At 38.6% G+C, this 26,393-nt stretch overlaps 2 protein-coding genes and 1 non-coding gene across 5 annotated transcripts in view; all 3 read right to left on the reverse strand.

The window, feature by feature from the left end:
* Positions 1-26,393, reverse strand: part of LOC105232266 (40S ribosomal protein S8) — a 366,487-nt gene that overhangs the window by 163,460 nt on the left and 176,634 nt on the right. The window lies entirely within an intron of this gene.
* Positions 1-26,393, reverse strand: part of LOC105232275 (centaurin-gamma-1A) — a 267,016-nt gene that overhangs the window by 148,685 nt on the left and 91,938 nt on the right. The gene's annotated exons all lie outside the window — the stretch shown is intronic.
* Positions 25,685-25,806, reverse strand: Trnal-caa (transfer RNA leucine (anticodon CAA)). Its single transcript has 2 exons — positions 25,769-25,806; positions 25,685-25,729 (listed from the first exon to the last, which is right to left on the reverse strand). It is a non-coding gene; the product is annotated as a tRNA-Leu (tRNA).

The following is a 26,393-nucleotide window of genomic DNA, read 5'->3' on the forward strand; positions in this document are numbered from 1 at the left end:
CTGGCCACTGCAGACAATGCTGAAAGCCTTTCAATCGGTTGATTGAAAAGTAAGAACAACAAACACAGCGGGTATCCAAGGTGGGTTGAGGAGCTAACTGACAAAGTTTGCAGACGCCGGCAGACAAGCCCAAGCTAGTCCGTGACTCTGTTTTTTCGTTAGTTAGCGGTGTTTAGCGAGGTGTAGATATGTCTGTATTTCATTGAGGCAGGTTGAGTTGTAACAAAATCGCAGGGAAAGCGGAAATAAGCGCAAAACCGAAATTGCGAAAATTGTATAAAATTGAGGTCGACATTTAAGGGTCGTTCGCTTGCCATTTTTCTGCTTGAAATTTATTTTTTTCCCCTACTGTGTTTGCTACGCCCTCTCGTTTGTATTGACCTGGTTACGTGCGCGGAGTCGAGGGTGAACGTTTAGTACACGTCCATCGCTCTTTACAAAATATATTACTTAGAAGCAGAAATGGAAAAATTTGCTTTGGGAATAAGCAAGGACGCAAATGTGTTGTGTACACGCGCTCCTGGGTTGCAAAGCTAATAATTTTCAAAGTGGAAATGCGAAAGTGGAGCAGTAGACGAAGTAGGAACGGCGAAATGTATTTTCACAATTACGCCATATTTTTCCGAACCAGTAGGTTCGCACAATGCAACGCTGTGGCGCAGTTTATTAGAGCAATATCTAAAAAGCTTTTCAATTTGAATGATTCTACGTTAGAAAGGACCAAGAACATTGACAAATTTCAATATACTTCTAGGTGCTATTGAGGCAATGTGATCCTGACTCGGAAACATGGATCCAAGGGCCTTAATCTTGGGTCCACAGACTGCTGTCCCGTCTATCAATAGATACTAGGGAGTATCCGGCTCCACCGGCTATATCGGCAGTTTTCACATGTTGAATAAGTGTTACTTGGCCAGTGTAAAATGCAAGAAGTAGCCGAACAATCCATTAGCAAATTGGCCTGGAGCATGCCTTGGAGTTGTTGTTAATACTTCTCCCTACCTACTATTTCATCCTTTGTGGTATGAGGACGAACCGCAACCATTCTAGTGTAACCAGTAGAGTGGACATGCTCATCTCCCAGTTCATTTCCGGCTTTTCTCTGTTTCCTGGCACCCAAATAAAGTGCACTTGGTTATGACCTGATAGGATTCTACGTTAGTAAAAGCATGATATGTATCGTGGCCCTTTTCGTCTCTACTACAGATTCTGCAGTGGGGTCCTCTAAAGCCTTGACGAATTTCCATGCCAACATTGAGAAAGTGGATTGCAAGGTTTGATGAGCAGCATTTTCTGATCTGAGGTGGGATCTTTTCCAACGATGGCTGCCAGCTTAGCACCGGGATATACCTCCCAATATTGGCTATAACGCAGCCAAGACGTATATTGTAGCAGACTCTTGGTTCAGGCTGCCGCTGATGTTGTTGCCTTCCTGGAGCTGAACTTAAGACAATCTCCAGTACTAGTGCACCTTTGCACCTAGACTATCTTTAGCTCCTGTCTTATTGCAAGCTCTACTAGAGCTCGTTGAGAACCCTGCCCTCTTATCGTTACAAGTTCCTTCCGGCTATTTAAGGACCCCGGCCAAACCGACCCTCGGCAAGTGCCGCATGATATCTTGATCCAACTCTTCTATCCTCTTGTACACTCTACCATGGTACGACTTTATCTTTACATTGAGTGCTATTGAAGAGCTACGACACCCAAAGTTAAAATTTGATTTGAAATACGAAAATAATTTTTCGACTACTATAAAGTCAAAAAAAATACATAAATACATCGTTATGTAACTCAATTGTGCTATAACTAAAATGCATCGAAGCAATAAAGTGAAGTGTAGAATTGCTGAGTAAATTTGTCATTGGAATAAACCGTTGAGTGATGCCTGCCGTCAGCGCGAGGAATACAATCAAGTTTAAGAAAGCGTAAAACGAAATATTTTAGATGCATTGAAAATGCAAAGTGCAATTGAGTAGACGCAAATTGCTTGAACATTAACGACAAACAACGACGGAGTCTTCTATCTAGGGAAGAGAAGAGCATTCACTGAAATGCTAAGCAGTTGGAAAGCAAAAAGCCACGGCGTAGTGGAGCGAATTCGTTAATGTAGTTTTGAAAGCATTATCGTCAACGAAGCCAGCTTTTCACAATTAAAGTGAAGCTGAAATAAGAGCGGTCCCAAAAAACGACATAAAAATGGAACTTTACCTTTAGTGATTTGGCGTATTCAATGCAGAAAAAAAATTGCGAACATATTAAAAAAATCAAATTCTTAAATTTCAAGCAAAAGCAGTGGCCAAAAACAGAAAAACAAAACCAAACTAAAAACACATCAAGAAAAATACGAAGAAGCCCACGGTGTATAGAGAACTAAAGCAGAAGAAAATAAAATCTTCAATCTGATACCGAGCAGAAGCCGAGAATAGCAAATTGTTATCCTTCTGAGAGCAGGTGAACATTCGCAACAAAGCGCTGGCGGTCGGTAGGCAAAAAAAGAGAAATACAATAAAGAAGGTAAGTAAAGCTTGTTGTCGAGGAATCCAGGAAAATTCGACAATGTTCCGGCAATAACAAGTTTAAGACCAAATTAAAAAGGAGGCGAATGTACGTGACCAAAATTCAACAAGGAATAAATTAAAAGTTTATACGTATTCGGAAAGATGGTACAAAGGAGGAAGAGAAAAATAATTATTGAAAAACCATAAGTGAATAATATAACTTTCTTACATGTAAAGTCAGTAAAGGGGACAGGAGAGAGGACAATTCCTCCCAGGACTGGAGATCTGGTGGTTCCTGATGCTCTTTTGCAGATTTTTTTCCAACAATTTACTATAATCATCCCCCGATCCCGGTTTTTCTCTACGGCCATGAGTAGAGTGTATTCTAGAAATCACAAATTTTTCTCTTCTCTCACAACTTGCTGCCTAACGGTTAATATGTTAATAAGATCTTACTGATTTAGGACTCAATTTGATATTCATGCTTAATTATTATTTCTTCCACCGTTTTTTAATCTCAACAATTTAAATATGAATTTTGTGAAGCATAAAAAAGAAAGTCTTACAACCCTTCACTATTTGCTTATTACAGCATTTTGTATAATTTCAACAATTTTTTGTTCCATTTCGCTTTGGCAGCGTCCTCAGCTCCTCAGCTAGCAGTTAAAAGCAAAACAATTCAATTTTTTATGTCAACATAATGACGCGAAGGTTCAAATAGCCCGAAAAAAGCATGTCGAACTTTCCAAGTGCAAAAGCGACGGAAGCAAACGAATTTCCATTCAAATTGCTCGCTGGCGCTATTAGTTTTTCATGTTGACATGCGACTTCTGCGGAAGCTGTTTTGTGCCGCACGAGAAGCGTTAGAGTAATGGCATAAAATTATAGACTTTACTTGTTGTTACCCCCCAAACAGAAAAGCACAAAAAAGACAGCAAAAACAGCAGCAACGGTATTTCGCCTTTGTCCTAGCAACAACTACATACAACAGCGAGCTTGTTTCGAAAATCAACAAGCCAACACCCGGCAAGCAAAGTCAACGCCAACAACAACACTGACTAGAGGTCTCACGACAGCGTCAGCACTCGAAAATTCCGCGCGCGTTTTCGTTTATTATGTCTTGCCGTTTTAATAAACCAAAGCATACTTTAAGGCGCAATAGCCGGAGCCAACAGAGCGCGCGTAGATTGCTGAGCAAATGAAGCACAAGCAGAAGAAGTGTGGGCAGCAACAGCAAAAAAATGTTAGCGCTCAAATTTAGCGTTGTTAAATATTAAATAACGGCACTTTTAGAGTAAATAGGAAATGGCAGCTTAAAAATTTTTTTTTTTTTTTTGGGGAAAAACTCACACATCAGCGAAGCTTAAGAAATTATTATCAAACATCGCATTATTTCGATCACCAGCTGACAAATTAAGAAGGCCGTGTGAAAAGTTTAAGCCAATCGGACTTACTCCAAAAAAACGTTAAAGTTTTGAGACTTTTTTAACACAGCTTTAACCTTCATGCTGCTTATATTTTTCCTACTTCCATCATATTATTTTGTGCTTTACTCAAATTTGCATTGCCACCTAAAAGTAATGAAACTGCACTTAACCTCAACTTCCAGGAGAATTCACTTGCTGCAGTTGACTCCTGCGTTCCACAAAATCACCTTAGTGGCTGCAGCAATCTAACTAACCTTATGTACTGTGCTGCTTGGGAGCTCTGCTTTTCTCAAACCCAATTTGGGCGCATGCGGCGGTGTCTGCCACTTGTGGCACAATAACGTCTACGCCACATCGACATCATAAATATTCAGGGCGCATTTCATCACACCCGTCACTACTGTGCTTTACTGCCATGCACTTGCTTCTTCTTCTTCTGCGTCTGTCAGTTACTTTGCTGTAACAAAACAACACGACTGTTAAAGGATGATGTCGGTTAATGTCGGCAATTACTTGTGTTGTTTTAGTTGTGTGAGGTGTGTCGGAAGAGTTATGTTGTGGCAGCCAGTAATAAGGTCTTGTGTGGTAAAGGTAATACCGAAAGGTGTATACATAATGTGAGCTTTTGGTTTTTTTGAGGCATTTGTTGGATGATTTGGGCTTAAAATTAATAACAATAATAGATAAAAGTAATATTGAAAGAATTTGTCGTTCAAGTAAACTTGTTCTTTAAGGGCCTCGCTACTGAAGTCCATATGATTTTTAATTAGCCGAAACCTTCAAAAGGAGGGTGTATAAATGTGTTAGCTGTCGGATTATTAGTTTGTAAATTATATCATTTTGAATGAAGGAACTTTTGTTATTGTGAAAAATATGGTTGGTGGTGGTTGAAAAGGAATTTTGCATGTTAATAAAATATTGCTTTTTGAAAGGAAAAAAAACAGTTAAAGCATAAACTTGGCTTGACGACGAGATTCTGGTCACTGCCCGGGGAAAATCAACCATCATTGATTGGTGTGCTTGTAAGCTTTAGACGTAGTGAAATGAGCACCGAAAACGCTGAACGCAGTGGACGCCCAAAAGAAGTTGGTACCAAGGAAAACAACAAAAAAGTCCACAAAATAATTTTAGATGATCGTAGAGTCATATCGACTAACGAATATTTGGGTATGATAAAGTTATGTATAAATGAGTGCCCCGCGAGCTCACTTTTGACCATAAACAAGGACGAGTTGTTGATTCGGAACAGTGTTCGGAGATGTTCAAGGATAATAAACCCGAGTTTTTGCATCGATATGTGATAACGGATGAAACATAGCTCCATCACTTTACTCCAAAGTCTAATCGATAGTCATTCTAGTGGACTGCACGCGATGAACCTGCTGGAATGTGTGAAACAACGCAACAGTCGCTGGCAAGGTTATGATGTCTTTATTTTGGGATGCGCATGGATTAAAGAGCAGCATTTGAAAAAAAGAAAGGTCTGATTGACCAAGGCAATGAACCGTGTTACAAGTGTGTGAAAACGATGGCAGAAATCCAAGATTTAGACTTCGAATCGGTTCTGCATCCACCGTATTCTCCAGATCTGGTTCTCAGCGACAATTTCCTGCGCTCAGAGATCTTAAAAGAATGTTCGTCGTGCATAGTGTTACAAACTTCGTGGCAAACTTACCCTGTTCGGGTTATAAAGGACAAAGATGATTGCACGATACAGCTTCAAAGGCTTTCTGATCTGTTCAAGATTGTTTATAAAGGAATGCTGGTATTTTAGTAACTTTCCGAAAAAGAGTTCACTAATAAATATATACATACGAATGAGTTTTGGTCACTCTCTCTCACTCTCACCTTTGAGTACATCAAAAACAACTCCGTTCCCATTACAAAGGAGATTCAAAGAATACAAACTGCTGCTGGAGCAAAATTACTTTTAAAGTTCTTCAAAAGCATTCCACGTGAATACGTCGAGCAAGCAACTCCGTCAACATAGAGAAATTAAACTTTTAACTAGTTCGTTACTTATGCGCGATGTAGCGTTAAATCCTTTCGGAGAAAGCGGCTAACAACTGGCAGCGAAATGGCAACTGGCAACAGTTGTTTCAGCAAACTGCGACGACAATTGCGAATGCTATCAACAACTAACAGTACCTACAATGCACAGGCGAAATTTCAGCAGTTTCTGATTGTTTCTAAAGTAGACTGGCTTTTCATTTGACGCAACAGCAGACTGATAAGAATCAACGTTAGCGGCTTATATTTCGCGTGCATTTGTTAGCGACTTTTAGACAGTTTTATATACATATATACATATATATTTTTTTGAGGTTGTTTTTGGGTTTGAGGAGAACGCAAACTTTTTGATGAATTTCAGCAACTTTTGACGCCGCGCCGTTGCGAATTTGTGGCAGCGCCAAATAAGCTTAAAAGAGGAGTGAAGAGTATTACAGCAAGCGACTGAAAGAAAAGCTTAATTCATAAAGTTTTGCCGGCGCGAGCCAACTTCAATTGTTAGGTGCTCCCGACTGAATGCCTTCAACTGACGAAGTGAGTGAGTACATCGTGAGTGAAAGGCAAGAGAGTGAGTGCGCGACGCAGGGCGGTATGTGCGGTTAATGCAAGAATGATGATAAAAATCCAAAGTTAATTTGTTGCAGCAGTGGAGAGAGTAATATAAATTTGATTTGTTTAAGCAAAGAAGTTGGAATTTGGTGCTTTGGAAAAAATTAAAATGAAGTTTAAACGCCTTAGGCTGTTTGCTTTGCGCTTTGTGTCGTTTTTTTCACAAAATTAATATTGTCTGGAAATTTAGTTCATATCAGAAAATTAAGGCTAATGCCACTCAATCTTATTTCAATTCAAAATTGGCTGTTTTTCGGATTTTGGCTGTTGTTGTTGGATGATTTAGACTCAGTTTGGTTCGTTCTTAATAAACAGACTTACTCTGGAACAACGTTATTTTAGACAGCCAACGGGTCATCTTTGCATTTCAGAATTTTCACTCCGGTTTCACTCAACTATGTTTCACCACTTTTATGACATCTGTCAGGTGTCGTTTCGTAACCTTACTGGCTACCGCCCCTGCTTTGGACGCTATCGGCTTGTCAGCTACGTGTTTGAACACAAACGCTGGATCCTTAGGATGGACTTGCCCTCGAGTCAGCTACATATCCCGACCGCCGCCTTGTATCACGCTTTAGCCTCTATCTCCTCCTTGCTTGGTTTCTTCTGGGGCCCTCTCTTGTTGCCAGAGCTCGAATCTTCGGTCACCTTCTCAAAAGAGCGTAGAATCTCTTCTTCGTTACAGCTCACAGCGCTTTAAATGGTCAGAGGTTTCAAAGACTGTAGCAGCCGTAGAGCTGGCTTGACAGTGTTGCTACAACGAGCGCAACCTGCTTCCGTTTCATTTGAAGTGTGGCGACAAGCTTGTCAAGAATTGTGTCCGTAGCAGTGTGTAGTGTCCCAGCGCGCTTCGTTTCTTCGTTTTTCTCCATATTAAGTTTTGACTTCGGGGGTCTCTACCCCTAGCGTTTTATACCTACTGCCAAGTACCTCATTAGCAATGCCTGCTTTATCTCAGGCATCATGCCTCCAGATATTATGGCAATGGAGCTAAAAAGAATGTATGACAAAGCGAAAAGCGCGGGGAGACGACTAAATATTCAAGAAAAACAGCAAGAAAGACGAACCAGCCTTAATGAGTGGCAAAAACGATGGGACGAAGCAACAAATGGTAGATGGACACACACGTTGATCAGAAACGTGCAAATGTGGGTAGAGAGACAACACGGAGAAACTGACTATTACTTGACGCAGTTCCTGACTGGGCACGGTTGCTTCAGAGAGTATTTACACAAATATGGACATGACGATGGGTTGCAGTGCTCTTTTTGTGGAAACGGGATTGAGAACGCGTGGCACATTTTCTTTCTGTGCCCCCGTTATAAGGATGAAAGAGACGAATTAGAGAAACTACTTTCAGAGCGGCTAACCCCTGAAAACATTGTACCACACATGCTACGTTCCCAGCAGGTGTGGAACTTTGTTAGAGAATGGAGCGCGACAGCCCTAATAGAACTCAGACGGAAGGAGTGGCAAAGAAAGAGCGGCAGACAGGTGACCCACATGGAGTTGGTAAATTTATAGATCGAGAGCCAAACGGCTAAAGCTTATCCTTGTGAAGAAATGCCTAGCGGCGGTACCGCAAGGAAGATAAATAGCTAGAGGAGACGGAGTTAGGGTTTAGTACGTAGGCGTCCTACCCCGCAGGTTCCGCACTTGGTAACAATGGCGGCCCACGCGCGTGTAGGATGAATCGTGCATGCCGTCTGAAATAGGACGGTATCTTTCGAAGATTCCCCCTCCGGTAACAAAAAAAAAAAAAAAAAAAAACCCCCATTCACCTCCCTTTGAGCTGGCATATAAAGCAGTGGAATGGACGGGGAAATGCACCAGCCTTGGTTGATAATGCCTGCCTGTTATGTCGTGTTTCAGCTAGCCCTAAGAGCAGCTTGAGATCACAACATTACCAGCAGCATAAACTAATCAGTTTATTGAAGGAAACTTCTGGCAAGCGCATTAAATCTCATCATGGGCTTGTGACTTGGACTGCAAGATCGTGCGATTTAACACCGCTGGACTATTTTAGTGAGGTTATGTGAAGTCACTTGTCTAGACAAATAAACTCGAGACGTTTGACGGACGTTTGGAAGACAATATAAGGCGTTTTATTTCTGACTTACGACCCCGCTACGAAAAGTGGTCGAAAATTAGGACTCTTGGTAAGAAGTTATTCGAGTCACCCGCAGTGGTCAAATATTTAAACTTTTTCCTTATAATAGAGCTGAATTCTTGGTTATAGCATTAAATTATATGCGTTTTATTTCTGCTTGAAAACCACATATCTAATAAAAACACCCTTTATAAGTAAACATGGACTACATTCTAATTTTTCGAAATTGTGTGTAACCAAATTGGATTAAGATTTTCCTACTTCGTTATTATACTGTTATATTGTACACCATTTTCTCACGTAATTGATCGAAAATTGTTTAATCCCATTAAATTTTATTTGCTGAAATTCCGCAAGCAAGCAAAATGCGAAAATTGTCGAAAAATGCCACAAATTCATGGCTTGTTGCCACAACAAAGGCATATAAATTCATTACTTTCACAACTCTGTACTTGCCACGGCATATGTGGAGCTGCCGTCAAGGCGTTTGCTTCGACTGCTTTTGCTGCAGCAACGTGTATGAATTTAAATTTGCCATGTAGTTGAAGACTCATATGAAGCAGCAACTGATTTGCATTCATTGTCCAAGTGTTGGATTACAAGAAAAGCGTTTGCTGCACCTGTGGCAGCACGAAATGTGCACACACACGCGTTTGCAGGCATGTGCAAAAAACCACCGTTGTTTGTGCGGCATATCCTGGCATCCGTTGGCCGCAGTGTCCTCGGCAGTCTATTCAGTTCTTCTACAATGTAGTTACTGAGAGCATAACGTGTTAATGCAAATTGCCACAATAGCTATCAGCTGATGCGGGCAGCATGGCGTATTATATCGTTACAAGGATATGAGCAACACGTTCGTTGGATGAGTGTAAGCGGCAAAAGCCCAGCTGTTATGGCAATTCACACTTGCATAAACTCGGAGCTTTGCCAATATGCCGTGCCCTCTCCCCGCATCGCTTGACTCGAGCTGTAGCTCGGTACTACTGGAAGTTGTGTTGCTTCTCAGGCGTCCTGCAGATTTGTTGCTCCTTTTCCCACTTCGCTTCGTAAGTTGCCAATGATTGTTCGATACGCTTTTGCCGCAAATGACATCCTGTCGCAGCAGTTAAGCTTTCTGCCCGAACATACTACATCTGCAGATTGTCATTGTTATGGCTTTTTATTGTAATTCTTGTTGTAATTGTGTGAATATACTGCTCACAACAACAACACAATGGCAATGAGCAATCGCCTGCAGCACTTGAGTGTGTCTGAAAAATTTTCCACATACAATAGCGCACCCTTTTTGTAAGCGATCCTACTTTCATTTATGGCGAGCGCAATGCGAAGAGTCTCCTACGAAATGTAGCAGTAAAACTGCCGTGGTGAATAAACTACCTACATACATGCATGCATACCTATATATGTATGTACATATTTCAGCCGCTCTGTCTCAGGAGGCTCCTTTTTGCTGTGCCTTTTTCCCGCTTGTTCTTATTGTTGTGTTTTACGATACTCTCAAGTGATTGATGCGATTGTGTTTTAGGAGCAGTGTTCGGTTGCGGAATTCGTGTAAATTCTGTACATTCGAGTAGCTTCGCTGGCTTGAACAAGCAGCCAAAGCGAGGAGCTGCTTTAAAACCGTTGGGCAATCAGGTGGCAGCCAAGCAACAATACAATTCTCAATGGACGTAATTAAGTGGAGTGGCTCTGTAATGCTATGAATATCAATATGGCGAACTTGAAGCGCAAATACTTTTAGAGCAACAAGATTTCGGAAAATTCGAGGTATTACAACATAAGCTTGAGGATAAAAATTATTAGTTGGAGTAGTTGGAGTCATGTATAGAAGTTCACGCAAGTGAGGAGAATTCTCTGATTACCATTCATTTGGGAGTGCCAGAAACGATTATTTTACGCTTGGCTCAAGCAGCTCAAGAAGAAGAAGTAAGCTTTTAGCTTCATCTAATCCATAGAATGGGAAGTGGTTTTTTAGAAGAAATTATGATCTCCTCAATTCTAGAACTGCTAATTTCTACTATACACCCTGAATCCTGTAAAGTATATTTACACACTGCGAGCCGTGGTCTATTGTGCCCTTCCCTGTTATTACAACACTTCGTTTAACTCAGTCAAATCAAAGTAAAGCGCCTGGGTTTATAATTTGTGCAGATGACAGCGCAGCCTCCAGTGATCTGCATAAAAACCCACAAGCTGTCGTGGTTTGTTTATGGAAAGAGTTTGTTTTACCGTATTGTATCGAACTTTCCCAGAAACAGCTTTTTCTGTCGAAGCCCAGGCATTTGTTGCTCGAGGCGTCTTCTACTGTTCCTTTTTTCTTTCCGAAGCTGCTCACGTAAAGTATGGGGGACCACAACGAAAAACGTTTCCGGTCCTATCGGACTCGTTGCCACAGCTTCTTTCGCCAGAAGTTTGGATAAAAAATTCTCTGAACTAACCGTAAAGTTGGAAAAATCGAGTGTTATAAAAAAGACTTTCACAAGATCGTCCGCACTTACAGTTTCTTACAAAACTTATTCGAGTAATGGAATTTCTGGAATAAAAGCTTTCATGAAATTTCAAAGAAGAAGAAGAATTTGGTGTCCAAATCCAACCCATATGCCAAAGCTATAAATATTGCTAAAAAATATACCCAGAATGCCACGACGCCTTTGTTGATTATTTTTGCAGTAAAACCTTTCGGCACAGAGACACAAAATACAGCAGAGTTAAAGTTTAAATTTCAGCTTTCGCCGAAGCTCGAATATTTTAAATTCGCTCCGTTAATATCGTCAGGATCAGCTTTAAACTCCGTAGTCTGTAGTCAACCAATCATCCGACCTATTCAACATATTCTAGTCATAAATTTTATTTAGAACTCACAAAACCACGCCCATCAAAGGTCATTAAGTGCCGTACTTAAGCAGAAAGCCGACCCGTTTTATGGCATGCAAATAAAACGGCAACAACAATGCAGCAATAACATAAATAGCTGGGAATACCAAAAACCAACTGTCAACGACAGGTACGAGCAGGCATAAATGCACCCACACACACATATATACCACGTACCTAGGTGTGTGAGCGAGGTCGTTGTAAAGTGGCAGCGGCAGTGGCGGATAGATAGCATGGACGTAATGGGGCAATGAAGTGCGTCCAGGATAGCCCAATTTGCCAACTTTGCAATTTAATTGCGTTCCGGTAGCATTTACAAGTAGATACAGCAAATCATGGACTCGAACTCGGCTCGTGCGCCAGAGATTCACCATTGCGATTGCCTCAAATGCTACAGTCAATTGATGGACGTCGAAGGACGGATGATGCCAGCGACTGGCGGTGAGGCAAAGTGGCTGAGTGGTAAGCAGTGTCAGCTGAAATGACGGTATACTATATATGTAGTAGTGTGTGTATGTAGGTATGTACGAGGGAAGAGCCTGTTTGCTGAGGCATTTTCATCCCCTCACCGCTGATTTGGTGCGCGTAAAAATAGAAACGCGTAACTATTAGTAATCAAGCGCTCCAAGAACAACAAGCGGCATGAAGACAACGCCGACATAGTTAGACAAATAACTAGGGGAGAATAAAAATAAAACGAGTCTTATTGATTTTCTCGAGTGACGATTCTTTTATGCCATTCCATGCGCTTCATTTACTCTTTGTTTTAATGCTGGCAACGCCAACAACGTCCACGGTCAGGAGATGACAAATAGGCGTAAAGTGTGCGCACTCGATACGGTTGACCAAGCGAAAGCGCCTGAATTTATGCCACACAATTCAATAGAATTGTTGATTAGCGGAAACGGAAGCGGCGCGGCAGTGAAGTAAAACAACAACGACAGCAAAAGCGAAAATGTGGAACAGACAGGAAATTGAAAATATTTCACGAGCAACAATGTTGTTGTTGTATTGGAGAAAGAGCAAACGTCATGCGAGACACAAAATGAAAATAATCCAAAGTTGATAAGGAGTCGGGGAGGCTTAAAGGCAGTTGTGTAAGATTTCCATTCCGTTAATGGCGGCCGGAAAGCACAGCACACTCCGTCATGAAGAAGGAAAGCGCAAAGACGCTCGAGCAGATACCGGAAAGAAATATGACCGGGATTATGCATGGTTGCTAAGCGCGCAGAAATCTTTTGGGCGCCACCACTTTATCCCGGATTCCTTGCATGGGCAGGCAATTAAGTGCTGCGTCCGTCCGCCTTAAGCTCAGGGGATGAAAATGCAATTTGAATTGCCGCTTATGGAAATGTGATTGTATTGGGATAGAGGATGGAAACAAATATTTTAAGAAAAATTAAAAAAATATTAGAGGATGCTTTTGTGGTGTTGAAAAGTATAATTGCAATTTCAACTGGTTATAACTTGGGGCTTATTTAATTCATCGCCAAAATATGGCTTAATGATTCAATGGCTTGTTTTTTAATTGAATACTCTTCATGGTGGGAGGAAAATTATAAAATGAAATAAGATTTTTTCTATTGTAGCATTTTGCCTTTTCAGCGAAAATTCGACTTAATTTTTACTCCGAAATTTTTATTCCAAAATCGAATATGTCTTTTGACTAACAACTAACCTAACTACTTATCATACCTAACGACTAAAAGGCGTTTCGCTTCTATAAACGTTTACAAATAAAACTTTCTCTACTCGCACATGAGAGCAAATTAGTCATCTCCCCTTCAGTAGGCCTAGAACGAACAACTCATACATAAATAAACACATTTAAATCTTTATTTACTCGCAAATAAATATTTTTGCCATTACTCAGTCGTAATTGCCCACACATTTATCGCTTAATAATTTAAACTTAGCTACGGCACATCACGTGACTACCACTTCTTCTTGCGCTTAACACCCACCGCATTTAGCTTTAACAACAACAATTACAAAAACATACAAACAACCGCTCAACTAATGTGGCACACACTCATTTGGTCTAATGCGCCGCATAAAAGAGTAATTTTAGAAAATTCTTATGCGGCGCACACGTTCCCCGTTTGAGTCATAAATTTCAGTTTTTGCACGCAGCAGCAGCATAAATTTATTTATAACAATTGCTGATTCCACATTTTTTGCGTGCGCGTATCACTATAAATACCCCTGGCGGGGAACTGAAGTAAGTATCTCTGCGAGCATAAAGTTATGTAGGTACGCGCGCATGTCTAAGGGATCCTTTTAAAAATCCGTTAAGCCGAAATTTATGCGTCGCATAAATGACAAATGAAACATTACCGCAGGCGAAATGAATGTGTTGATTTTATTAATGGGCTACTTAAAAATTGTGGAATTCCTTTGGCTCCGAAGAAGTATGTGGCCTCTAAGAGCGTAGAATTGGCAGAAGTTTAAGTGAATTTAAACCGGCAATACTCGTTTATTTTAACACGGTATTAAGTGATTATTAAAATTTAGAGAAATTTAAATTATTAACGCTTACCAACGGGGTTTCACTAGACAGTTAATATAGCGCCAAAATAATATCAAGTCGTACATACCTGAAATAAGAAGAAAAATTAATTAGAATTATATTTAATTATGATAGTAAGGAGAACAAAACAATTGGTTAAGATTATAGTTGAGTAACCAGTATTTCCTTTCCCACAGACGGCTACACGATTAACGATGGACTTAATTGATTAACTATGAGTTCTTATACTTGCTTGTGCTCTTCATTTTGTACTTTTTCTGATGATCTAAATACATCAGCTGATTGCTATTTTATCAATGCAAATAACCAAATTTTCAGCTTGGACAACAACCCAAAGAGTTGCATTAAGATTTCTGCTCAATTTCAATTCAATTAAGAATTAAGGAGAATAATATTTATATTTTGCATGGTAAGATTTTGCATGGTATGTAAATCGCTCTAAATGAGCGCTTTAATCGAGCAAAGGCCGGTTAATTGACCAATTAGCTGCTGAGCGAAAAGGTTATAATTATATTTCCAGAGCAATAATAACAAAATCGGCTTTCGCTCTATTTTGGTCATCCCACAAGCATCTAAAAAGTCAATAAACAATATCAAGCAGCTCATGTGGTTACAGTGATGAGAAAAAATGACCAGAACTTAATGAATTTTCAAACGTCATCTTAATGGAACAATTACGAGAATTTGGCAATTGAATTCTTAATTATTCCCAACGTATTATGCTATATAATATATATGAGATATCGTAATTTGTATTTAATTAACTATCAATTTAAGTCACAGATATACCGTCACTTTAAGTTTCGACTAATATTCAAGTTTTCGCAAAAAGTTCAAGACTTTGTCAGACGTTGACAAGTGACACTGATATTATTTGTACCAATTTGACTCGGACTGATCCATCTAACTGCGGATGGAAAACGAATCGTTGCAATTTTTTTTCCTAGATTGAGTCCTTTTTTAAGTTTGGGTCCTTTTTTAAAAGCGTTTGATCTCGTGTATGTCCGTTAGTGTATGTTGGGCAGATGTTTATTTACGACGAGAAAAGTTTGTCTGGCGATTTTTAGCATGAAAAAATGTGACAAATAGTTTGCTTGAAATTTGTTTTGAAATCATGGCTACGAAATCGTTAAAAATGTTGCAGAAGTGTTTTGAGGAGTCTACCCGAGTCCCGAACACAAGTATTTGACTGGCACGAAGCATTCAGTGAAGATTCGGAAGCCAAATTAGACTTGCCTCAGACCAGCGCTGATAATGACGATAACATTGTACAAATTAACGAAACAGAGTTTGAAAATTGTTGTGTTGGTATCAGAGAACTATCAGAGAATCTCAACATCTCTTTGGGATCGACTTAACACATTTTGGTTTATGTTTTTGGTATGAAGAGTGTCAAGGATGACGTGGATAGTGGCTGCAAAAGAGAAGCTTGATAAAGTAGCGTTGAGATAAGACATGAGTTTATGAACTCAACATGGAAACTGTCCAACAATCTAGCGAATGGCGCTCCAAAAACTAGCCAAAACCAGAAAAAACATCAAAATTGATCAAATATGAATGTAATGGTCGGCGTTTTCTTTAGTTAACGTGTGGTGGTTTACCATGAATTCGTTCCAAAAGGGCTAACGGTTAATAAGGAATACTACTTGCACATTTTGAGAAATTTACGTGTAACAAATCGATATTATACAAGCGGATTTGTGAACTAAAAATTCATAGATTTTTCACCACGACAATACCTCGTCACATTCTAGCATAATTGGGGCTGAAATTTTGGCCGAGCACGAAAGGACAGTCATTACTCACACGTCGTATTCGCCAGATTATGCTCCCCGCAACTTTTTTTGCATTAGAAACTGAAAAATTCGTTTCGGGAACTGCGCCATAAGTCCATTGAAGCCATTAAAAGTCATTCGCTGAAGGCACTGAAGGATATAAACCTCGGCGGACATGACTTACAACAAGTGTATGGAAAATTAAACTAAAAGTTGGCATGCTTGTGTTAGCTTAGAGCCCTTTTTTGAAGGCGATAATAGAGTTTTCTATTAAAATACGTAAAAGTGTAGTATCATGGATCAGTCCGGCTAATATTTGATCAGATGATATTATTGATATTGCGACAGCATTAAAGACAGTTAAGTAAGAATCCATCATCACTTCTTGTTGGAAAAACAATGTTAAAGTAACAAAAACAGCTTATTATGTTGTAGTGGCAACATTGTTAGCATTCAAATCTCCCATAATTGTCTGATTCTACAAAGCTCTGCTTCCCAGTAGCCAGACTCTAAGCAACTTAACTTAACGCATATTATTTAAATGTTATGAAGTTGTGATGTCGCAAACCTGTCAACACAATAATTGGATTAAAATAAAATTCATATAAATAACACTAAAGCACTAAGTATGAGCTCACAGAGGAGGAATATACTTGTATATGTATGTTTATATTTATGTATGTGTGGATACCCCGCATTCATGGCATAGAAGCCCTTATGCGACAGCTTGAACGCTTAAACCAGCTCTTTGCGGTACAGCAAAGGAAACAACAACAACAACTACATGTGTGTAGAGGGTGACAACTTCTCTATTTACTATTTCAGAGACAAGCCATGGCTGTGTGTAGAATGCAACCATGCAAGTTGAAATATGAGTGTCAGTGCAGAGTAAAGTACGAGCAAATAAAAAGTCAAGTGGCAATAAACTGCTTAAAAAGTAACGACAAAAGTTACAAAAACCCTTCTGAGTATAATGGGAGAACACATAAATACAACGGCATACTCAAATACACACACATACACATTGTATATTACTTGCATGCGAAAAGAAATATTAGAGCGAACTTGAAAATTCGCTTTGGCCACCAGAGAAGGTTAAGGTTCTAAGGCACACACACATACTTAGAAATGTAGAAAAGCTGCTTAAGTGTTTGAATGGTGATTTCAAAGTGATAATGACTGGCTGTACAGCGAAAGCTTAGCTTCTTGCCACCACATGAAGAAGGAAAAGGAAATATTTTAGATGTCATGCACAGCTCAAATATGACGGTACATTAAAGGAATATATATACATATGTATATGGCTGCATGTTTAGCCAACAAGTTGCAGTTGTAAACTCGACACCGAGGAATTAAATCTCTTAGCCACTGCATACTTTTGTGCGCCAACTAAAGCCATACGATAATGAAATGCTATACCCTCAAGCGTAGCGATTTCTAAGTTTTTAACTAAACTGCATGCAGAGCTCGTACATGTGTATGTGTGTGAGTTTTGTAACTTCGTAAGATGATTAAATTTTCAAAGTCTCTAGAAAATGTGGCGGTGTTCATACTCGTATGCTTCCTTAGGATTACTCATAAAAATGTGAGTACTTGTGCATATTATGCGGAAAATTTTGTGCGAGAGACTTGTGCATATTATGGCAGACTAAAATAGTGGAGTCTTAATCTTATCTTATCTCACTCAAACGAACATTTTCAGAACAAATAATATAGAGGACGTCATACTTCTTCTTTACTGGCGTAGACACAACTTATGCGATTATAGCCGATTAAACCACATCGAACTAGTCGTTTCTTCTTTCCGCCAATTGGAAATTCCAAGCGAAGCCAGGTCCTTCTCTATCTTTCCAAAGGAGTAAAGGTCTTCCTCTTCATCTGCTTCTCCGGTAGGTACTGCGTCGAATAATCTGAGAGCTGGATGTTCTCATCCATTCGACTCATAAGATGTTGTCATCGTCTATGCCTCTGCACCATATAGCCGGAGGGGAATAGTGAGTGACTTATAGAGTTTGGGTTTTGTTCGTCAAGAGAGGAATTTACTTCTCAAGTTCCTTACTAAGTCCAAAGTAGCACCTCTAGCGTCCGTTTGTTTGACGACAGGAGATATTACGTTTTGCCTCGTTCACTATCATATCCATTTGCACGATTGTTGAGACATATCAATATCATCGACATACGCTAGCAGCTGTACAATCTTAGAGATTGTGCCTGCTCGATAAAGTTCTGCAGCTCTAATTATTTTCTCCATCAGCAGAATTAAAAGGCCGCACGATAAGAAGTCCCCTTGTCTGAAACCTGGTTTGGTATCGAATGGCTCGGAGAGGTCTTTCCCGATCCTGATGGAGCTTTTGGTATTGCTCAACGTCATTTTACATAGCCATATTAGATTTGCGGGGATACCAAATTCAGATATCACGGCATAAAGAGGCTCCTTTTCGACGAAGGAGGTGGTGTGCGTCAATTCTCTTTTCACTGGATTTTTCCAAGACTTAGCGCATGGGGAATATGTGGTCGGTTGTTGAATTTCCTATCCTAAAGTTACAATGATAAGGTCCAATCAGTTTGTTGACGGTGGACTTTAATCTTTCACATAAAACGCTTGATAGAACCTTATATGCGATGTTTAGGGGACTTATCCCACGGTATTTAGCGCAGACTGTGGGATCTCCCGTTTTGATCATTACCTGTAAAAATTATTTGTTTTCCTTTATGGACTGTGAGTAAATTTAAGCAGAAAAATCTTTATAATCGAACTTTTTTTTTCTGAAGTTTTCCTGGAGATCATCTGTGGGATCAATGGAATCCAAAGTTTTTTTTTTAAATAAAACGCTTCTTCGAAAAAATTGAAAAAAAAATGTAATTTCTGACTTGGAAGTGGATAGTACCACTCATGTTAATATTTCTAGAGCTCAAATAGGGAAAACTTTAACTCAGAGTTGACTTCGTAGAATTTTTCATTGTGAAAGATCGGAAGAATCGCCTTCTGAATATCATCTTGCTTTCATCACAATTTTTTACACTTTACTCTTTCATCACCAATTATCTTTTGAATTAAGAATTACTCAAAATAATGAACCTGAATTCAAAAGTCAACAAATAACCAATCCAAACAACATTATACAAAAAACCACACTGCAGCCTCGCAACAAAAGGTGACCTGAAACAAATGCTTTGAACAACAAAAAACGAAAAGTCAAAGCATTAAAAAAGCTTTCATCAGGCGCTTAGAGCTTTGTCATACCCAGTGATCATGTGAGACAGCAAAAGCCGTAGTATTATCAACAGAAGTATAAAGCTAAACACATTTAACAGTACAAAATTATTACTACATATATACAACAAAAATGCTTTGTCCAAGCTCTCGAAGTAACGGATGTGAAAAGGATTTAACTGGCTGCCATTCAGCGTATGCTTTCTTCAACAAAACTAGAGACCGCAAACGTTTTAGCGTGACATAAGTGGCCAAGACTTTCGTTGAATAGAATAAAATGTAGAGAATGATTATGATATCCACAACAAACTGACACACACAAATGACAAACTGACTGACATGACTTAGTAAGCCTCAACAGCAGCACAATGATGCTTTCACGATGCACTCGCCGTCATAAGGCGAAATCCACACCGCCTTCTTGACATTTAGACTACTCGATGGCGGACAGCTCGAAGATAGAGAATATATGTATGTAGTAATGGGAGCACATTGTCATTATCACGTGCAAGGAGTCTGCCAGCTGGAAAAATGAGGCTAGCAAACATAAGGTAATGGATAGGATGAGCAGAAGCGCAAAGGAATAGCGAATGGCCGCGTTTAAATGAGTTGAATTGGCGCACCGGAAACAGGAAAGCTTACTGTTGTCAACGTCGACATTGCAAAAACAGATATCCAACCTAAATACTCACGCCAGCCGCCGCACACAAACACTGCCATGGCGTACGCAACCACTGTCCCTAGCAGCACACTTTTGTAGCAAGTATTGTGCCTGACGTAACGGTGTAAAGGACACGGATAATAATAAGGCTCGTTTGTTTGAATGGCACTAAAGCAACGCTTTGTTAACGCGCAGGGGGTGGTCTGTAGAAGGGGGCGGCATTGCAAAAATATAGCCATTGTGGCATTGCGTGATTGTGTGCTTGTGCGGCCTTTCATGGCAATACAAATGCTCTGATGAGTGTGGTTTTAGTTGGCAACTGGCAATGAAAGCTCGTTAAAGCAAAGGACAGCGTCTGATAGATGGACAATACGACACAACCACACCCACACACCGGCAGGAAGTTAGACAGAAATATGATGGGCAATTAAGGACAATAAAAGCTTTGAACTTACTATAATAAAGGTGAAACATTACGCATGAATTCATTTGTTGCCAGTGTCGGGAGTGGAGTGTGTGTGTGCGTGGCATTGTTGAGGTGTTGCAAAGCTAATAAAATGCTCGTAAACGGAATGGTTGTTAGAGGGATAATTCTTATTGAAGGCAATTCGTAGAATGGTGTGCAATAACTTTAAGGTGTTAATATTTTCGAAAGAGAATTAGTAACAATAAAGTACAATAGTGTAATACTTTTGAGGAGGTTGTTAAAATTGGCGCTCCAATTTCGGGGTTACTATTGACGATAGACATTTTTTTTTAGTTTTTTCAAAACTATGCGCTTGAACTGATGTAGTTGACTACTATAACATTTTTTTACTTCTTCATCCTAGGTGACGGTCTATTTTAAGGATTTTTCGGCATTTTTTTTTATTGTGAAATGAAAAATTGTAGATAGATAGTTATCGTTGGAACTAGAATGTTTTACAAATCTTGAAAGTTCAACTTTTCCGTAAAACCAGACTTTACGACGTTATTCCAGATTAATTCTTTTGGCTACACATTGATAGGAGGGTTGAAATCGTGGGTATGATCACATGCCCATTCACCTGCTGCTTTTGAAATATTTTGATTTTTTTTATGCTTTGATGTTTGCTGATAATGTTTAAAAATATTAAATGCCTTTTTTACGACACTTCAGAAATATCCTGTAAATTATGGCTGTATATTACAATACACAAGTTTTTATAAAATATATCGAAACATGGTAATTCCAAAAATTCTATGAAAACATTTTTTTTTTTCTTTTTAAATATTCGTTTTGGCATTGAGTTGGTGTAATGAGAAAGCCCCATGTATCCAAAATAGCTGTTTTCGGCTCAGAAATCGTATTAAATTGACGAAAATCTCGTAAACCTTTATAATCAGCCATTCCAAGATTTTTTCAATAGGACTTACATCAGGAGAACAAGCTGACCGTTCCAAAAGAACGATATTTTTACGCTGTGCCCACGTTTACGTTGACCTGCTTGTATAGATTTTTGCTTTGTCCTGTTGAAAAGAAAAAGATTTTTGCGGATGACTCTATACATAGGGTAGAAGATTTGCTTCTAATACTTCCTGGGACTCAAAACTATTTATTCTGCAAGAAGGGAATGCCAACAGTACTGTCCTAGAATTTGAAAATGTGCTCCATACCTTAAGTGAACCTCCGCCGAAATTGCACTTTAAAAGACATCGCGGCTCTTTTCGTAAATATCTCCATTTTCGCAGAAAACCGTCTGGACCATCAAGCTTGAACTTTTTTTCATCGGAAAAAATCACCTAGGACCAATAGTAAAGTTTCTTTTTAAGCACATTGTCTACTTTGCCGCAACCGTATTATTCAAAATTTTATTTTTCTTAATCTTACCTGATGCGAGTCTTTATTCATGTGATTTCGTGCAAAACTGAGACGAGAGACTTTATGGCGTGGTTTCAAGAGAGGTGGTTTTTGGCCATAACTTTTTTTATTATTCCCAACCTTCTCAAATTCTGAGCAACAGCGCGTTCAGAACATTCCAAAATTCAGAAATATGCAAAAAAAAAAAAACAAGAATTTTCGAAACCACGATAGTAGACAACCTCTTACATAAAATCTGTTGCAATTTAATATTTGGAACCAATACGTTCCAAAATTAACGTTTAATTGTTTTTCTGAATAAATTAAAATATTGAAGACAAAATCCATTTAGCATCATTAAAATTCACACAAGTCAAGATTTTATTAATCCTCGCAAGAGTGATATGTTAACGAACTTGCTGCTGTTGAAAAACAGTTTCGCGTTTGGCCCACTTCTATCGTACGTAATTTCGTATGCAAATTACTTGTCGCTGCTTGCGGTGCAACAGGTAATTGAACTTAAATCAGCTACATCAATGGCAAACGCCAGTGATTCATTTTGTTTCATTATTTAACGCTTATAAAGATTTTTTTCAATACAACTGCAGCGTTCAGCGTTGTTTCAGTTAGTGGCTACCGCAAATCGCTTTAAAACCGGTTTAGCTGCTCTCATGCCGCTGCATTGTGTTATATGGACTTTTGTGACTGACTTTGACATAAAGGCGACTGATTAAGGTGTTAACAAGCGCATCGAATGAGAATGCTGTCAAAAAAGATGAAAAAGGAGGATACGATTCTACTAAAGTTCAAATACGGTAGAAAAACAACATAGGTTAGGTTAACTTTTCTTTAAAGATTTGTACTATCGTTTATTTTCCAACAATCTGAAATCAAGTCGTTTATTAAAAAAGCAAATAAGTTTGAAATGCTATAACCATGTTGATTTCTTTGTAAACATCGATTTTTCACAGCTCGAGCACGGTTCAACCGCTCAGTTTGCTCGTTTTATAAAGCAAAAGTCGTGCAAACAGCAATTCAAGTTCATTGACAAGCGACCGCGTGTCGCCATATTGGCTGTCATGTCGTACACGAACACTTGCCGCATGCCGCTACCCCCGTTCGCCCACACTACACGGCATATGTATTCACACGAACAGACCTGACTGCACACAGACAGTAATTTAGTGCTTGAAATCGCCATTCACTGATCAGCACCGAATTTGGACACACGCCAATTGCCAGCCGGTTTTGGTAGCTTGCTCTCCCGGACCAAAAAAACAGCGCCGCTGACTTAATTCATCAACTCGAGTTGACAAATTCTACTGCGTTTAGGCTTTTACGCATTTTAGTTGCTGTACGATATATATTATTAAAAGTTTTTTTACAGAAAAAATAAAAAAAAAAATATAAAAGAATGTAAAAAAATTTTAAAAGAAATAAAAATAAAATTCTGCCATTCTTAAAAGCCGGTTTAGCCAGTTTAATCTTTTGAATGAAAAGCATTATGACTTCATAAATAAAAAACATAAAAATAAAGCAATAACAATTTCACACTCTTAAGCCTGCCACTTAGCATTTCTTATTTGTCTACTTCTTTAGCACTTCAAATATCCACAGATTCATGGCACGCCAGCCATATTAACAAATTTACCAGCTTAAATCGTCAATATTTGTTTCGAGCATTTTCGGCATAGTCAAACTTTAAGTGCATACAAATTCTCAGTTTGTTGTATTTGGTATGCAAATATTCTTAAGTTGACAGAAAACCTCTGTTGGCAGCTTTGTGTGCTCTTTTATAACAACAAATTGTAGTATAATGCTCGTCTGTCTGAAATAACAAAGACTTTTGTTGAATTTTTACTTAGGCGAGAGATCTTTTTTTGAAAACAATTGCTTATTGGCATAACAACAAAATGATGTCTTAGTCCAAAGCACTAAAATTGTAGTGGTGAACATGAAAACGACGTCACTATTATGGATTAACGCCAATTAATGGAAACAAAAAGAAAAAAATAATAAAACAAAATACAACCAAAAATTCACTAAAATATTTATAAAATTAGAGGCTGACAACTTAACTTCAATGAAAGTACATTTTATGATATTTGTAAGGTATATTTTTAGCATTATTTCTTTAACATTTCAAATGCTTTTAGGAGTTATAGCCACTTGCAAGTCAGAAAACTGAAAATATCTTGTCCAATAAAAAAGTTTTCCAAACAAAAACTTTATTCCGATCGTTGAGGTCGTATGTTAACTATGTACAGTATCTGCTACTTATAGTGGTTCGATAGCGCTGGTTCCGACAAAACATACAAGGTGCGTTCCATAGTAAACAAGACAAAAACAAAAACAGAACAAATGGTTTTTGCGGCAAAATCAATTTATTTTATTCAAAATAGTTCTTCTTCTGTTTTAATATAGCTTTTGAAACGAGTGTTTTAGCTCGTTGGCCGGTATGACCGCCAGTTTGCCGGTGCAAGCCTTTTGAATGGCCTCTAAGACTGCATAACGCTTTCCTTTCATGAGCAAATGCATTTTGCCGAAAAGGAGGATGTCAAAGAGCTTTGCCTTCTTACCGAATCGATCTGTTCTTGCTGTCTGATGTTGATAATTGTCCCGGATTAACCCATCAGTATCACCGTTTGGGATTCTTAAAATACGAGTAAATATGGAAAATTTTTATTTTTCATCGCCAGTGACAATTCAATACACAAATAATTTCTTTCGTGTTTTCAAAAGTGTTTTTTCGGTTTTCCATTTATTTTTCATTCAATTTGTGTGGCACCCACTTTTCACACTTTTGGATCTTTTCACAGCTTTCAAACGGTCTAATGCTATTTCTTGTGCAACATTTAACACGGCTGCCATTTGCTTTTGACTCAAAGTATCATCTTCATTTAACATTTCTTGCAGTTCGGCGTCTTCACACTTTTTTGGTGGTCTTTCACGTTTTTCAATTCTCACATCAAAATCATTATCTCTGAGCCGGTGAAACCAATTTTCGCATGTTGCTTCTGAAAGAGTATGATCACCATATGTCTCGACAAGCATTCAATGCGACTCTGCAGCACTTTTTTTCAAATGGAAACAAATAATTAATACTTTCCGCAAATCATCACTCTTTATGCAATCATACTAATATTAATATTAAATTACAATCTGTTAGCTTCAAGTATATAAGACAATAAAATTTACTCATAAATAATTTTACGCCGTGTTTTCTCATAAAAACGAAAATTAAAAAGAAAAATCGCTGGATTTACAGCTTTTACAAAAAAGTCAGCGCATTGTGTATATTAAAAATTGCAGACTGTGGCCACAGAGTATATTTATTCGTGGTTTGCTGATGTTTTATTAAATTCAATAAATATTCTTTTGGTTGACGGTCGAATAATTCAGCGCTACTGATTTTCCGCGCCATTGGCAAGGCGGCATGCAAAAGGTATGCGAGCAATTTCATTTTACATGAATTTGCCGCCAGCCCTTGTCGCGATTCGAACGTTGCGCGCTTACAGCTGAAAAAATTTGTCATCGCTGATGGGTTTTTAATAATGTTTTATTGCGACAGCCACTTAAAAAGGGGTATGGGCATATGCTATGTTGTTACAACGAATTTATTGGCTTGATGGACCACAGCCGAAGGGCGAGTTGGGCAGATTTGATTGAGTTTTTATTTAATTTAAAGTAGGCGCGTAAACTGCACTTTCTGTGTGATGATTCACAAGTGTATTATTATTATTAAATATGTATATTGGGTGGTCGAAAAAGTCTTTTCGTATTTTGTCAATAGATGTCATTGTAGTCCAATATCTAAGTGCCATACCATATAGCGTTGGAAGGGTGAAACTTTAAGCTTAATTTTACCAAAAAAAATTAAATTCGGGGAAGTTGAAAAAAAGGTAAAATACGAAAAGACTTTTTCGACTACCCAACTAAGACTTGCATATAGTTTTTGTACTTTTACTCATTATTTGTAATTAATCTTCTGTTATGATTAATGCATTCCATTTAAAGTACTAATAGGTATGTTAGGTATTTCGTAGTCAATTTGGTCATTTATACCAAAAACTACTACCTACACAATTGTCTGAAAATATGCGGCAAAATATGTATTTTTATTATTTAAAAAATAAAAGTAAGATTAAAAAAATTCTTGTCAGAAGTGGGATTCGAACCCACGCCCTCAGAGAGGACCAGAACGCTCCGCACACAACTCGCTTAACGAGTAAGTTTATTCACTTGAGTCTGGCGCCTTAGACCGCTCGGCCATCCTGACACATAAAATCGATTCCACCAATGTGCTAACCAGTGCTAAGCACTCGCCTCTCATGTGCTGAGAGTGAGAACAGTGAAATTAGAAACCAATGATCAATGCACAGAGAGAGGGAGAGTGTGTAGACGTGTAATAGAAAAAGAGTAAATGTATGGAGTGGGAAGAGAATTACAACGCCAAATTGATGATCGAAGCAAAATATTCTAACAAACGAGCTATTTATACAACAAGCCCTATGTTGTTACTAAAATAGGTAGCCGTAAGTAATTGTATAATCTGAGTGGATTATTGTGAGCGACGACTAATGGCGAAACTAAAATATGAGTATACTAATCGTAAATTAATAAATTTATTTGTTTGTGCCATCCATCTTACTACAAATTATCATTATGGGCTTTCATATTCATTACTTTACAAATAAATTATCTTTGCCTTCAGGCGGATTTCAACAACTTTGGATTAAGGCAAATTATTTGTGTACACTTGTGCGTGCTTAGCTTTACTGCCTAAATTTACGATATACAAATTTATTGCCTCCACTTACACTTCAAAGTCTTCGAAGCAATACAAGTTGCATTTTATCACAATTT

This window comes from Bactrocera dorsalis, chromosome 1 (assembly GCF_023373825.1).
Source record: "Bactrocera dorsalis isolate Fly_Bdor chromosome 1, ASM2337382v1, whole genome shotgun sequence".
NCBI classification, from domain to species: domain Eukaryota; kingdom Metazoa; phylum Arthropoda; class Insecta; order Diptera; family Tephritidae; genus Bactrocera; species Bactrocera dorsalis.